The sequence below is a fragment of the Panulirus ornatus genome, chromosome 5, assembly GCF_036320965.1.
Source record: "Panulirus ornatus isolate Po-2019 chromosome 5, ASM3632096v1, whole genome shotgun sequence".
NCBI classification, from domain to species: Eukaryota; Metazoa; Arthropoda; class Malacostraca; order Decapoda; family Palinuridae; genus Panulirus; species Panulirus ornatus.
Window position 1 is genome coordinate 17,009,012 of NC_092228.1, and position 14,881 is coordinate 17,023,892.

The 14,881-nt window shown below is 47.0% G+C and overlaps 1 long non-coding RNA gene across 1 annotated transcript in view; it reads right to left on the minus strand.

Annotated features, from left to right (window-relative positions):
• LOC139746736 (uncharacterized) overlaps positions 1-14,881 on the minus strand; it is an 814,741-nt gene that overhangs the window by 111,894 nt on the left and 687,966 nt on the right. The window lies entirely within an intron of this gene.

The following is a 14,881-nucleotide window of genomic DNA, read 5'->3' on the forward strand; positions in this document are numbered from 1 at the left end:
TGTGTGTGTGTGTGTGTGTGTGTGTGTGTGTGTGTGTGTGTCGTGTTAACAGAGGCCGAACGCGGCGGGAACAAGGGCATGGCCGTCGAGAGAAAGATAAGCCAGCTCTACTGGTGTTTCCAGACAGTAAACGAACACACGTTACGGCAGGTCTCGCCCTCCTTGTAGTAGCACTCTTGACACCCTAGTAATCCACGGTTTACGGCCCATGGACGTGTTCCGGGGGCCGATGATTGACTGGTAACAAGGACCTGGTGGCGTGAGCCAACACCTCCAACCTGGGCCACACACACACACACACACACACACACCTTTACCATAGTTACTTTTATTTCTTCTCTTCCTTTATCGCTAACTCAACTTGGTTCCTGCTGCTACAGCTTTTCTATATCGTTACCTTCTCTGCTCATCTGCTGCTTAAGCCTGCTTACTGCTACATCAGGGGGTTCTTCTGCTGAATCTTAAAGGGTCTCAGTCTACAAATAACATTTCGCTTCTCTTCTCCTGGGTCTAATGGACCGAGCTAAGGAAATAACATGTATTACTTTCCTGACGACTTAATGCCCTACATTAATAAGGCTTCTCCCTCTTGGGCTGAGACGTTTTAATTTAAAAGTGATCGATACGTGATTACTATGGCCATGGGTCTGTGCGCACACCTGTTCCATTCGTTTTCGTCAGGTCCCCCGTAACTACACACACCACCACAGTCGGCAAAATACCGTCATGGGACCCAACCGACACACTCATATCTAATCGACTACTCGACACCATCCAGCCACAATACAGTGACAACGGATTAGCACAGTTACCCATTATCTATCGTTGTCCCTGTAACACTTCTATCCTACTCCCCCCCCCCCCCCCACCCGCACTATCCTACCGAGCCACCAAAACTAAAGGTTACATGATCCCCTACTGCCTTCCATCCCATCATGTCACAGGGACAAGACTACGGGTCTTAACTATTCCGGTACGATCCTCCATTGCTTCCAGACTCGATCCATCCCACTATCCTCTCCACATCACACAGTATACCACAACTATCCTGCACCATCTCCCGAGGTGCGACCACGTCTACCTAGCACCGTCTATCCCTGCATCGTCCCGGTACAAGTCCACACACCAGACCAGAACTATCCCCGCCGTTCCTCCTCTACCACAAAGTACCGCCCAACGCACCCTCCCACCACAACCGTCGGCGCGCCACACACACCAGAGCACCACATCTCCGCCGTATAATTGTGTCTGTCAACCATGAGGTGGGCGTAAACTCGTCCGATGGGAGGAGGGAAGGAAGATCTTGCCGACTCAGAAGCGGAGGGAGGAACTGGGAGGGATAGAAGGCAGGAAGTGGGGAGAGGGGTGTGGGGGTAGTAGAAGAGGCAGGCGGGAGTCCGAAGGTGTTAGGGGAAGGAGGAGGAGGAGGAGGAGGAGGAGGAGGAGGGAGGTAGATGAAAGGCACACCTCCACCTTCAAAGACCATCACGGACCCTTCCTCCTTCTTACGCCCCATTAGGTGATGAAGACACAAGTCACGACCTACCAACCACTGTTGATGATGGTACCACCAATGGAGTCTGGTGTGCTGGTGGTGGACTCCCTCCTGATGGTGGGTGGGTCGTAGTGATGGCGACACGTAAACCTCGTTTAATGGCGGGGATAATGACAACAGTGGTCGTTGGTTAAATGGCAGAGCTAATAACACTAACATTCTTTTCCCCTTTAATGCCACTTGGAATATCATCACGTCAGTGTCAGTCAATGGTCTATTAGTAAAGATAATTACAACCATTAATCCAGGTAAATTAATAAGACGTTCAGTAGAAAAAAAAAAGAAAAGAAAAGAAGATTGATGCCTTAATGACACTAGCAATGGCGAGACCTGACGCTAGTTTCATGATCGTGGGTAATGGCTCATAATGACCGTCCTTTGGTCTAATGACACAGGTAATGGCCAGGATAGGCTGTAATTAAATCTTCGTGGCAAAATGGTCATTACCCGTTGAAGGTTGGCTAGTCAGGCCTACGTGTATATAACCTGCACACATCATTAGGGGGCTTCCAGCGTCGAGCCGCATCCACAGACCGGGAGCTCGTCCACACCTCCGTCAGGAGTTAAAGGATGAGTCTAAGACCACATGCTGTGTGTACGGCCCATGTGGCTGGTTGATCTGGTTGAGAGAATGGGCTGTGGGATGGGTGACAGCTGGACTTGTTATAAGAAATGGGTGGTATAATAAGGGACTTCACGTGACTTATTCAACTACTATCCCAATCAGTGTGGACGACAACTGTCCAAGCGACTGCATGCAATTTCATCGACCACCACACACAAGGAGGAGGGCCCTTACTACCCACAGAGTCATGGTGTCACAAGAGCCAATGCACTGTCTTCGAAGGACAGGATGGCAGAGATCACTTTGCCAGACGTAGTCCTGTTGATCATATGGAAGACAGGGGGAAAAAAAAAACGGTTCTGGTTCGTCCATGAGCAGTTTTAATCTCTTGAACTTTTGACATTGAACTGTAGAAGATGCTCGTTTTTATATTTTCATTCCAAAAAACTGAAATATTTTACTTTTCTTCAACTGATAAAAGATCTTTTATTCATTCTTCCTAAATTGAAAAAGAATCTTATTCTTTTCAAACTCAAAGAAAAAAAAATAGTTGTTCTGTTTATACAGAAAAAAAATATTTTTCCCCCATTCTTTAAACAATTCTTTTTTATTGAAACAAACAAAAAGTGTTCAAAGATCGTACCGTCGTGCTCAAGGGTCGCGCCGTCGTGCTCAAGGGTCGTACCGTCGTGCTCAAGGGTCGTAGCGCCGTGCCCAAGGGTCGTAACGCCGTGCCCAAGGGTCGTAGCGCCGTGCCCAAGGGTCGTAGCGCCGTGCTCAAGGGTCGTACCGCCGTGGCCAAGGGTCGTAACGTCGTGCCCAAGGGTTGTACCGTCGTCCCCAAGGGTCGTACCGTCGTGCTCAAGGTGTCGTACCGTCGTGTCTGATTAACGTACTATTCCCAGCTTCCACAATTCCACTTACGAAAAGTACACACGAACAAGAGGAGGGTCAGAGAAAAGTACTCACGGACATGGACAGAGGGAGGGACGGACATTAGTATACAAGGACAGAATAAAAGAAAACACGGACAGACAGGAGGACGGACAGACGGAGGGACGGACAAACGGAGGTAAGGGCACAAATACGTCCGAAAAATTAGAGATGTGCAACGCGCATCATTATGTTGATCGGTGAGTCACACAACTGGACGGTGACAGTCACATGAATGAACCGACTGGTAACAGTCGGACGATTGGCCGCTAGCAGACTGGTGACCACACATGATTGGTCGCTAGCGGACTGATGACCACACATGATTGGCCGCTAGCAGACTGGTGACCACACATGATTGGTCGTTAGCAGACTGGTGACCACGCATGATTGGTCGCTAGGTGACGGGGTGACACACTCACATGATTGGTCGCTAGGTGAACTGGTGACAGCCACGTGACTGGTCGCTAGACTGTTGACAGCCATATGATTTTTGGGAATTTCAATTCGGCCAAAAGTAGTGAGCCGCTGGAATGGGGCCGACCTAATGGGTGAACTGTGGAATGGGTGAGAGCTGGATCGTCACAAGGGATGGGTGATAATGTGGGACGTCACAGCCAAGAGGTATGGGTTGGTATGGATGGGACACGTGGGATGGGGAATGACTGGCAGGTACGAGGGATGAAGTATGTGTGGAGTATGCTGGATTGGTATGTTGGGGGGGGGGGTATATATGCCATGTGGGAAGAGTTACAGGTATAACAGACGGTAAACCAGCTGTTAAGACGTACCGCTGATATAGGAGACATGTGGTAAACACCAACTTTATAAAAACTGACAGCACACTATTCGTGGAATGTTTGTGATCACGAATGGTGCTCACACAAACACAGACACACGATCCTAAGACACAGACACACACACAGACACACGCTCCTAAGATACACACACAGACACACGATCCTAAGACACAGAAACAGACACACGATCCTAAGACACAGACACACACACAGACACACGATCCTAAGATACACACACAGACACACGATCCTAAGACATAGAAACAGACACACGATACCTAACAGACACAGAAACAGACACACGATCCTAAGACACAGACACAGACACACGATCCCTAATAGACACAGACACGACGACGAATTTCAGACGAGAGTGAGACAAGAGTTAACCTGACGGGCAGTGAGGTGCAGAGGGGTAGTGCACGGGTCTTTCGAAGACACAGGGTCAAATGAGAGAGAGAGAGAGAGAGAGAGAGAGAGAGAGAGAGAGAGAGAGAGAGAGAGAGAGAGAGAGAGAGAGAGACCCTCATCTTTAATGAAGGACTTTCTTTTACTAAGCAGTTGTGTAGTGTAGAACATTATCTCAACAACTCAGCAAACTGCAACAAGGACACTGAGTCTCAACAACACACTACAACAACAAGAACACCCCAACAACAACAACACACTACAACAACAAGAACACCCTAACAACTCACTACAACAAGAACACTCCACCAACAACTCACACTCCAACAACAAGAACAATACCCTGAGCTCAGCTCATTCCCTCTCCCCTCACCTCCACACCACACACACCCCCACACCGCTGGACGTACGTGCGGGGATGTTTCCCCGGGGATGCGAACATACAGCGCTCCACAACCCTGGCCGCAAATTATCCTCAGCAAATAAGGATGTTGCAGTCAGGACTTATCTAAATCGAGGGGAAAAAAAAGAGGGGGAGGGAGGAATAATGTATTCATGCTTTGAATATGTCGAACCATTTTTCCCTACTTACAACGATTAATGTATACGTTCCTGTCTGTTCGCGCGCCAGGCTGAACGAAAGAGGTTGTCCAATACTTCAAACATTTTCTGGTTGTGTGGGTAATTACCTGAGAGTGATTACCCAATTGCGCAGCGCGAGGAGGGAGTTCTCCACTCTCTCTCTCTCTCTCTCTCTCTCTCTCTCTCTCTCTCTCTCTCTCTCTCTCTCTCTCTCTCTCTCGTGTGTGTGTGTGTGTGTGTGTGTGTGTGTGTGTGTGTGTGTGTGTGGAGATATATATATGACGGACAGGACGGAATGGTCACGAGAATTACGATAAGATATTGTGCTCCAAAGCTTCACTGTGATAGGAAACACATAATCACCACAACGACTCATCCTCATATAAGTCTGGCGTTAAAATAAACCAATGGCAAACTTGTTCAGGCGAGTCAGTTCTGTCTTGCAGTCGGGGTACAGACCACGCTGCCGTGTGTGTGTGTGTGTGTGTGTGTGTGTGTGTGTGTGTGTGTGTCTGTGTGTGTGGGGGGGGTGGGTGACCTGGCAATATACATTTCCGAGGGTCAGAATTCCGTCTTCTGTCATAACTTGGTATATTACGTCAGTCGGCAGGAGGAGGTAGCGTAGAGAGAGAGAGAGAGAGAGAGAGAGAGAGAGAGAGAGAGAGAGAGAGAGAGAGAGAGAGAGAGAGAGAGAGAGAGAGAGAGCTATAATGGCACATTAGAGTGAAGCTCTCACCGTACACACACACACACCTTGCTTGATAAATCAAATTGTTCCTCTCCGCTGCCTCCTGCATTTCATTATACCATACATTCTGGGCTCATCTGGGACTGATTCCAACCACATGTCCAAGTGTTCAGTATCTCTGTAATCATTCCATGTATCTTTCTCTCATGGCAGGATGTGAAACAATCGTTCTGGCTTCGTGGTTAAGGCTGTCATGTGAATTTTTTTCTGTCAGACTTAGAATCAACCATGTCCCATGGCGTTCCAAAGAAGACTTACTAACTTTTGTATCTTCCTTGTGACACATATAACAAACAGTTAAAACTAAGTTAATTCCGCATCATGAGGGGAAGGGGTGATTTGCTACGGAGGTGTCTACCAGTCTACGAAAATTCGTGAGCGCCTTCGTGTCAGAACCGAAACCGCCCATGACAATTCTTGAAGTAAGCCAGTAGAGTCATGATTCCCGGCAACGCATCCGAACCACTTGGTGATCCACCTCACTGCTGTGGTGGCCTACGAAAAGAGAACGTGCAGTGCATAAACCACTCTGCCGGTGAGGCAAGTGTGACAGTATGTTACCTCTGGATACGGAGGAGGAGGAGGAGGAGGAGGAACTCATACTTGGCTACCTCACACTGCAGGAGGTCAGAGCCCGGAGCCCCACAGGCACAGGGGAAACCCGGTGTACTCCTTACCTCCATGACTTACGCGTGTCATGAGGTGCATGACTTACAGGAATCTGTTGCATAACTTAGGTGTACGATTTGGGTACAGGATCAGGTGTATGATCCTGGTGTACGGGTTGGGTACAGGGTCAGGTGCATGACCCCGGTGTACGGGTTGGGTACAGGGTCAGGTGCATGACCCTGGTGTACGGGGCGGTTACAGGATCTGGTGCATGACCCTAGTATAAAAATCGGGTGCACGATGATGCTTTTCGCTTATATGAAGATCGGGATCCCTTAAGGAGCAGGGTGAAAGGCCTTCCGAACATCCTCATTCAATCTTACGCCCTCAACTTCACTACACACCCTCATCTTCATTACACTCCAGTCTTTACAACACTTTCATCTTAACTACACCCACATCTTGACTATTACTACACTCTCACCCTAACTACACCAAACACATTGACTAAAACCTCATCTTCACTAAACCCTCATCTTCACTACGCCCTCATCTGCACTACACCCTCATCTGCTCTACAACCTTCGCTTTCACTACACCCTCATCTTCACTACACCCTCAGCTTCACTACAGCCTCAGCTTCACTACACGTCCGCCTTTCATTAAACTCTCCGCAACACTGGCTTTCACAACCAGGCCGCTAGACTACCCTTATCTTCAGCAAACCTCTCCGCATCACTGCCCTTCCGTGAAGACGCATCGACTCGAATCTTTACAGATCGGGCCGATCGCATCTCCCCCACCGCACCGTAATTAGGACGCTGGTTGTACGAGAGTGTAATTAAAACACCATGAAGTCGGATAAAAAAAAAAAGGAAGCTAAAAAGAAAAAAAAAAATTCGTGGGGCGAAGTGAGGAAAGCGCGTGTGCATGGCTAGCATGCCGATGCTTCCTCACCTGCAGCTATCACCTATCTATTTACCTATTTGTACAGTAAGGGGAGAGAGTTCCACTACCCTTGTAGGGCGACCCGTCTCCCCAGGAATTTCCTTTCAAATCTTGGAAACTTAGAAGGGGGTTCAGATGTTTCCAGATGAGTCTGTGGCGATTTCCAAGCAGATCAGCTCTAGATTTTCCGTGCTGTCTTTTGAAAAATCATTTTAAAGATGTATCCCTCTTTCCTCAAGAAAGTTCCATGAAGTTTCACTCGAAAATGTTACCCAAAGGGATGAAAAGATCACTTGGAGATCTTCAGATATGCCAAAAAAACAAAAAAGCGCATCTCTACCATGAATCACCTCACAGCCTTACACTCGTCCTGTATTATTACGAACCACTGCTGAATGACGAATCACTGGTCATAAAAAGAAATCGTGCAAACTGAACAAACATCTAATCAAGTAATTTATAGCAAGCACAAAACAATATGGTAAACATAACCGACTGCAAAAGCAATTACGCAGCAGACAGCCACATTCAACCCGCTGACAACACTTTTAAGCGGACGATCGTACTCAATCAGGCAACACTTTAATGGGGATTCATAAGTGAACCTGTATTTTAAGCTGGAAGTACTTAAACTTAATGAGGGATGGAAGCACTTAAATCTAGCATGGGGAGGCACTCAGACTTGCTCGAAGCAATTTGTAAAAAAAAGTAAAAAAAAAAAATCTATTAACTGACAACAATCTACGAAGTCCAATTTATGCGCTAAACTGCCAAGTACTTAACCTTTTAAGAACGACGAACACAACCCTGGAAGCACGACGGTACGACCCTTAACAACGACGGTACGACCCTTAGCAACGACGGTACGACCCTTGGGTATGACTAGCCTAACCTTTGACCTGTAGACGGTACGATCCTCAAAAACGACGGTACGACCCTTGGGGGTTATAATCTACCTATCTTTCCCAAGGGTCGTCCTTAAAGGATCGTACAGTCGTGCTAAAGCAACGTACCGTCGTGCTCAGGGATCGTACTGCTGTGTTCCAGAGCCGTACCATCGTGATCAAGGATCGTACAGAATCGTGCTCAAGGGTCGTAGAGAATCGTGCTCAAGGGGCGTATAGAATCGTGCTCAAAGGTCGTACAGAATCGTGCTCAAGGGCAGTGGAGAATCGTGCTCAAGGGTTGTAGAGAATCGTGCTCAAGGGTCGTAGAGAATTGTGCTCCGTACTCAAGCGTCGTATAGAATCGTGCTCAAGGGTCGTAGAGAATTGTGCTCAAAGGTCGTATAGAATCGTGCTCAAGGGTCGTATAGAATCGTGCTCAAGGGTCGTAGAGAATCGTGCTCAAGGAACGCAAAGGCTGTGCCTCAAGGGTCGTGGGTCGTATTGTCTTGCTCACGGAGTTAAAACAGCAAGGTGAAGCGACTCCTAATACAGGAAGATTATCTGAAGACAAGACTCGCCAGAAGAGATGGTACGAGAGAGCCAAGAGATGGCGGAGGAAGATGCAATACACGAGGGAGATTCAGTGAACACATCCCAGACGTAACGTACGGCAATCTTATCCTAATTGGCATCACACAAAGGATCAGAGAAGACACAAGTGATCCTACGTGTCCGAACCTGTATCACAGTGATCCAGACAATGAGCTGGTTTGATAATTAACAGAAAAGAAGTGGGAAGGGCATGCGGATCAGATAAGAGGAGAAGATAAGAGACCTGAGGTTAAGACTGAAGAGAGAAGATGTCAACCTCAAAATATATCCGCTCCAGACACGTCTTCAAGATAATTCGCATATATGACGGTGGGTCGAGTGTTTGGCGTGACAGGGACTAAACAAGGCCATTAAAGGGACCCCTGGGGAACCAGCCGAGAAATCCTTACGGCGTGGCAACGTATAGTCATAAACCCAACACTAACTGAGTAAGAGATAGTAATCTAACAGGATGAACCATAAGTGCTCAGTCTGGTGCAGAGACACCACATCAGGCCAAACACTCCTTGAATGAAACTTCGATAAAGACACGAGATTCAGGTTAGAGAGCTGTTGCTCCCCCCCCAGTATAATCCGGTCGTGGTGTATGAGACGCTGAACGCTGCTTGGGGGAGGAGACACACAAGGTAGACTTTTGGGGAGGATTCAGATCGACATAGCGCCACCGGGGAGACAAGGGGGACGTGCTCTTTGTATTACCTCCATCCTGATGTGTTGAGAGATACTGTCTACCACGAGGCCAGACCCTGATGACCGACCACTTATACCTCCTGTTCAAGCCCATGACGTTATCATCACGGGTCCAGGGAACATCCATCCACTAACTTACATCTGTGGACGTCACATGAGCCTCGCCGAAGGGAAGTGGAGGGGGGTTAAGAAAAACAACCACTGTGAGGTTTAGCTTGACTTGGGTAGCTTGGCATTCAGTGAGACACAGCAGTAGAGCACGCTGGCGACTGACAACATACTTGTCAAGCAAGTTCAATTTACACACAGGACCGCACGACTGTATCTGATATGAGACTTGCCACACGACCTGAATTCAGATGTTCCCATCTGGGACGTGTACTGTGGCACCAGCACACGCCTCCCTCACTTAGCATGTGAACCATACACGTACACAGTGGGTGTACACACCATTCTCTCAATGAGGATGAATGTCAGTGAAAAAAAAGAAGACGAGAGCGAAATTAAGAGATTAGAATGACCCTAGTGGGACAAGCTGGTGAAGAAGATATCACTGAGGAGACTTGTGTCAAGCTGTTGACATCACACGAACAGGGGATGAGACTGAACACTCCACAGGATTATCATCACTAGCATTCATAAAAGGCAGTCGTGCCGTTGATCATCCTGGGAGAACGACCCAGGAGGGAAGCACACAGGACGATGATGGCCCCAGAACACCATCGTCATACGATAGGAAACTCTGACTGCTTGGCTGTGCATGCCATAGGATACTCGACTGCTTGGCTGTGCACGTCATAGAAAACTAGACTGCTTGGCTGTGCATACCACAGGAAACTCGACTGCTTGGTTGTGCATGTCATAGGAAACTAGACTGCTTGGCTGTGCATACCATAGGAAACTCGACTGCTTGGCTGTGCATACCATAGGAAACTCGACTGCTTGGCTGTGCATACCATAGGAAACTCGACTGCTTGGCTGTGCATGCCAAAATCTCTCGTCCCTCAATGGTCTATGGAGGGGGCGGGGGCGGGCTCCGGCCGGGAGATCAGTGGAACCGCTCGACGGGCGAACACACCTCGTCGACTTCACCATACCACCTGATACAACCACCCCCTCGTAATTCACACGTACAAGAGCACCCACGCTACGCTCGGTGGTTCCCCTACGCACACGAACAACAGCACCCACGCTACGCTCGGTGGTTCCCTTACGCACCTCGCACTCTACTCGAAAGGAAAGGAGCCGCTTCGATACACACAATAACGCTAATTCAATCATTCTGACCCGAGTCAGATCCAAGCACCTTGAAAATGATAAGATGTAATTAATGAGCCGATTACATTCATCACCTTCGTTACGCTGCAGAGAACACACACACACACACACACACACACACACACACACATAAGATAGCTGCTGTACCCACTGCAGCAAGAGGAAATATAATATATAACAAATATGCATATATTAATCCTACATTACCTCCACACATCAGACAGGAGCTGTTGGTAGGTTGGCAGGCGCGTAACAAGGCAAACCCGCTAACCTGCCAACACGCAACGCTTCCCACATCATTTTCTGCCTGACCGCACACACAGCATATATATATATATATATATATATATATATATATATATATATATATATATATATATATATATCATCTCTTACTAACCCCACCTCAACCCTCTTTGTCCACCATATCTAGGGGGAGAGTGGGGGATGGGATGTAATATATCAATACATGGTAATGAGGGGAATAAGTGGAAATAAACAGCGCGGGATCTGGACAAGTAAAGGAGAAAATTGCTCCAGCCACCACGGTAGCTAACCAAATGTACCTTAAACCCAGCAACTGTGATGGGCAGCTCAGATAGGAAGGGCGTGTCGTAACGAACCTGCGCTTTAGAAAATATATATATATATATATATATATATATATATATATATATATATATATATATATATATATATATATATATTTATATTTATATTTATATTTATATATATATATATATATATATAGCGTTAAAAACAGAGGACTGGGCCTTTGAGGGAATATCCTCACCAGGCCCCCTTCTGTGTTCCTTCTTTTGGAAAAAAAAAAAATGAGAGGGGAGGATTTCCAGCCCCCCCCGCTCCCATAAATATATATATATATATATATATATATATATATATATATATATATATATATATATATATATATATATATATATTATCCCTGGGGATAGGGGAGAAAGAATACTTCCCACGTGTTCCCTGCGTGTCGTAGAAGGCGACTAAAAGTGGAGGGAGCGGGGGGGCTGGAAATCCTCCCCTCTCGTTTTTTTTTTTTTAATTTTCCAAAAGAAGGAACAGAGGGGGCCAGGTGAGGATATTCCAAAAAAGGCCCAGTCCTCTGTTCTAAACGCTACCTCGCTTACGCGGGAAATGGCGATTAGTTTAAAAGAAAGAACGATATATATATATATATATATATATATATATATATATATATATATATATATATATATATATATATATTTTTTTTTTTTTTTTTTTTCTTTGCCGCTGTCTCCCGCGTTTGCGAGGTAGCGCAAGGAAACAGACGAAAGAAATGGCCCAACCCACCCCCATACACATGTATATACATACGTCCACACACGCAAATATACATACCTACACAGCTTTCCATGGTTTACCCCAGACGCTTCACATGCCTTGATTCAATCCACTGACAGCACGTCAACCCCGGTAACCACATCGCTCCAATTCAATCTATTCCTTGCCCTCCTTTCACCCTCCTGCATGTTCAGGCCCCGATCACACAAAATCTTTTTCACTCCATCTTTCCACCTCCAATTTGGTCTCCCTCTTCTCCTCGTTCCCTCCACCTCCGACACATATATCCTCTTGGTCAATCTTTCCTCACTCATTCTCTCCATGTGCCCAAACCATTTCAAAACACCCTCTTCTGCTCTCTCAACCACGCTCTTTTTATTTCCACACATCTCTCTTACCCTTACGTTACTTACTCGATCAAACCACCTCACACCACACATTGTCCTCAAACATCTCATTTCCAGCACATCCATCCTCCTGCGCACAACTCTATCCATAGCCCACGCCTCGCAACCATACAACATTGTTGGAACCACTATATATATATATATATATATATATATATATATATATATATATATATATATATATATATATATATATATATATTTCTATGAGTCCATGGGAAAATAAAACACGATAAGTTCCCAAGTGCACTTTCGGGTAATAATCACATCATCAGGGGAGACACAAGAGAGAAATATAAGAGTCAGTTGATATAGAACGAAGAGACGCAACTAGGACGCCATTTGGTAAACAAGTGACTGTCACTTGTTTACCAAATGGCGTCCCCGCTACGTCTCTTCGTTGTATATCAACTGACATATTTTCTTTCTTGTATCTCTCCTGATGATGTGATTATTACACGAAAGGGCACTTGGGGACTTATCGTGTTTCATTTTCCCCGTGGACTCACAGGAACATACTTGATCACGCGCAAAACTGTGATCCTTTCCACCCATATATATATATATATATATATATATATATATATATATATATATATAATGAAACCCAATGGAGGTTGAGAATCTTACAATATGTTAAACATACGACTACAACTATCTAACTGTGGCTATGAGGTTGGTTACGTGCTGGGTGAAGGTTGAGGGACATAGGGAGCTGGTAACACCTCTTACCACCGATACGGATGGTGAAGTTCACCAAGATGGGTCACCTTCCTCCCTTAAACATGACTGACCCCCCTCACGTACCTAGGACGTGTGTACAAAGGGAGATAATAATAAGACTGATTCAGAGACCTGATGACACATGCCTTTGTCTAGGCGGAAGGAGAAGGAAGCCTCTCGTGTATCTAAACCGGTCGGCCTTTAAATGACCGGTTTATTGTAGACATAAGGGGGGAAGAACACCGCCCCGCTGTTTAGAAATGATGGCCTTTTACACTGCCGGGGTCGACGCCGAAACACGGCCGGCTCTGTTTGTGTGTGTGTGTGTGTGTGTGTGTGTGTGTGTGTGTGTGGTGTGTGTTGTGTGTGTGTGTGTGTGTGTGTGTGTGTGTGTGTGTGTGTGTGTGTGTGTGTGAACGGACAAAGGGCATCCTCTCCATCGTGGACGGTTATCAGGATGAAGGCATCTGAGGACCTCGTACTTCGCCTGGGCGGGGATGACCTTGGGGACTGCGCGATGACTTCCTTGGACGAACAGGATATATTCCAAGATCCTTCAAGAGGAGGAGGAAGAGGAGGAGAAGGAGGAAGAGAAGGACGCCGCGTCGCGACAAACCACTGGAGGATAACAGGGGTCGTGCCCTTCCCTAAGTCAGACGGTCGAGCAACAGGAACTGTCGTCCCCTTCCTTCTGGGGTACCGCAGGGGTCGTCCATGTCCCCTAATCCGACAGTAGACTAAGAGAATCACACCCTGCCCCTCTCCCCTTTACCCCCACAGTAAACCTCAGGGTCACTGCCATCCCTAAGGTCCGACTGTAGATAAAGACCCTCACCGACGAGAGGTCATACCACCTCAACGTCAACTCCGGCTCTAGACCTACCAGGACCCTGTTCCTTCCTCTTTCTAACCGCTACGGTGAGGGAGGGAGTAACGACCGCGACTCGCTCCTGAAGGAGGATGCGTGAGCACGGGGGCCAACAACGACCCTCACCATGCGTCAAGACGCGGCCCCGGCGGCATACCAAAACATCGTCGGTGCCAGGAGCGCTGGACCACACAACCGGCAGTCAATTAGAAGCGACGCGTCGCACACCGCCCTTCCCCCGCTTGGAGAGTCGACGTACGTCCCCCGGCCACTTGACAACCCTACCCTTGCTGTTTTAATTGTCATTACTGGTCATTAGCTCCTGTAATTGTGAGATGTGATATGAATGTTACATTCCCCCCCTCCCCTTCATACGTATAGATTCTTAGGGCAAGAGAGAGAGAGAGAGAAGTCAGCAACGTCGCCCCTCATTACAAGCGGTGACACTTACAAAGGGCGCCAAAGGGTCACAACGCCACCATCATTACCACATCATCAACCACGTTATCACCATTTGTTCTCCTAATGTTATCTCTACGTTCATCTAACAAATGGCGACTGTCTTTTCGAATGTCTTCATTCACCTAGACGAAGACTCACACACACACACACACACTTCTCGTGTGTGTGTGTGTGTGTGTGTGTGTGTGTGTGTGTGTGTGTGTTTTACATCTTCTAAGAGGGAGGTTTGGCTCTTCCTACTACGAGAGATCGAAGCGGTCACCTAACATGTGAGATGATGACCTCGCCGGGAATATGGTTCATGACGAGAGGAAACTAACAAGACTGTCTCTCTCTCATGCGGTAGATCGAGTCTTCATCATCCCGTTTTCAAAGACTAAATAGAATTCGTTTTCCTTAACGACGAACATCGATCTTATAAAGTGACGTTCCACGAAACGAATGGTCGCAATGTATGAATCTATCGAACCAATGTAG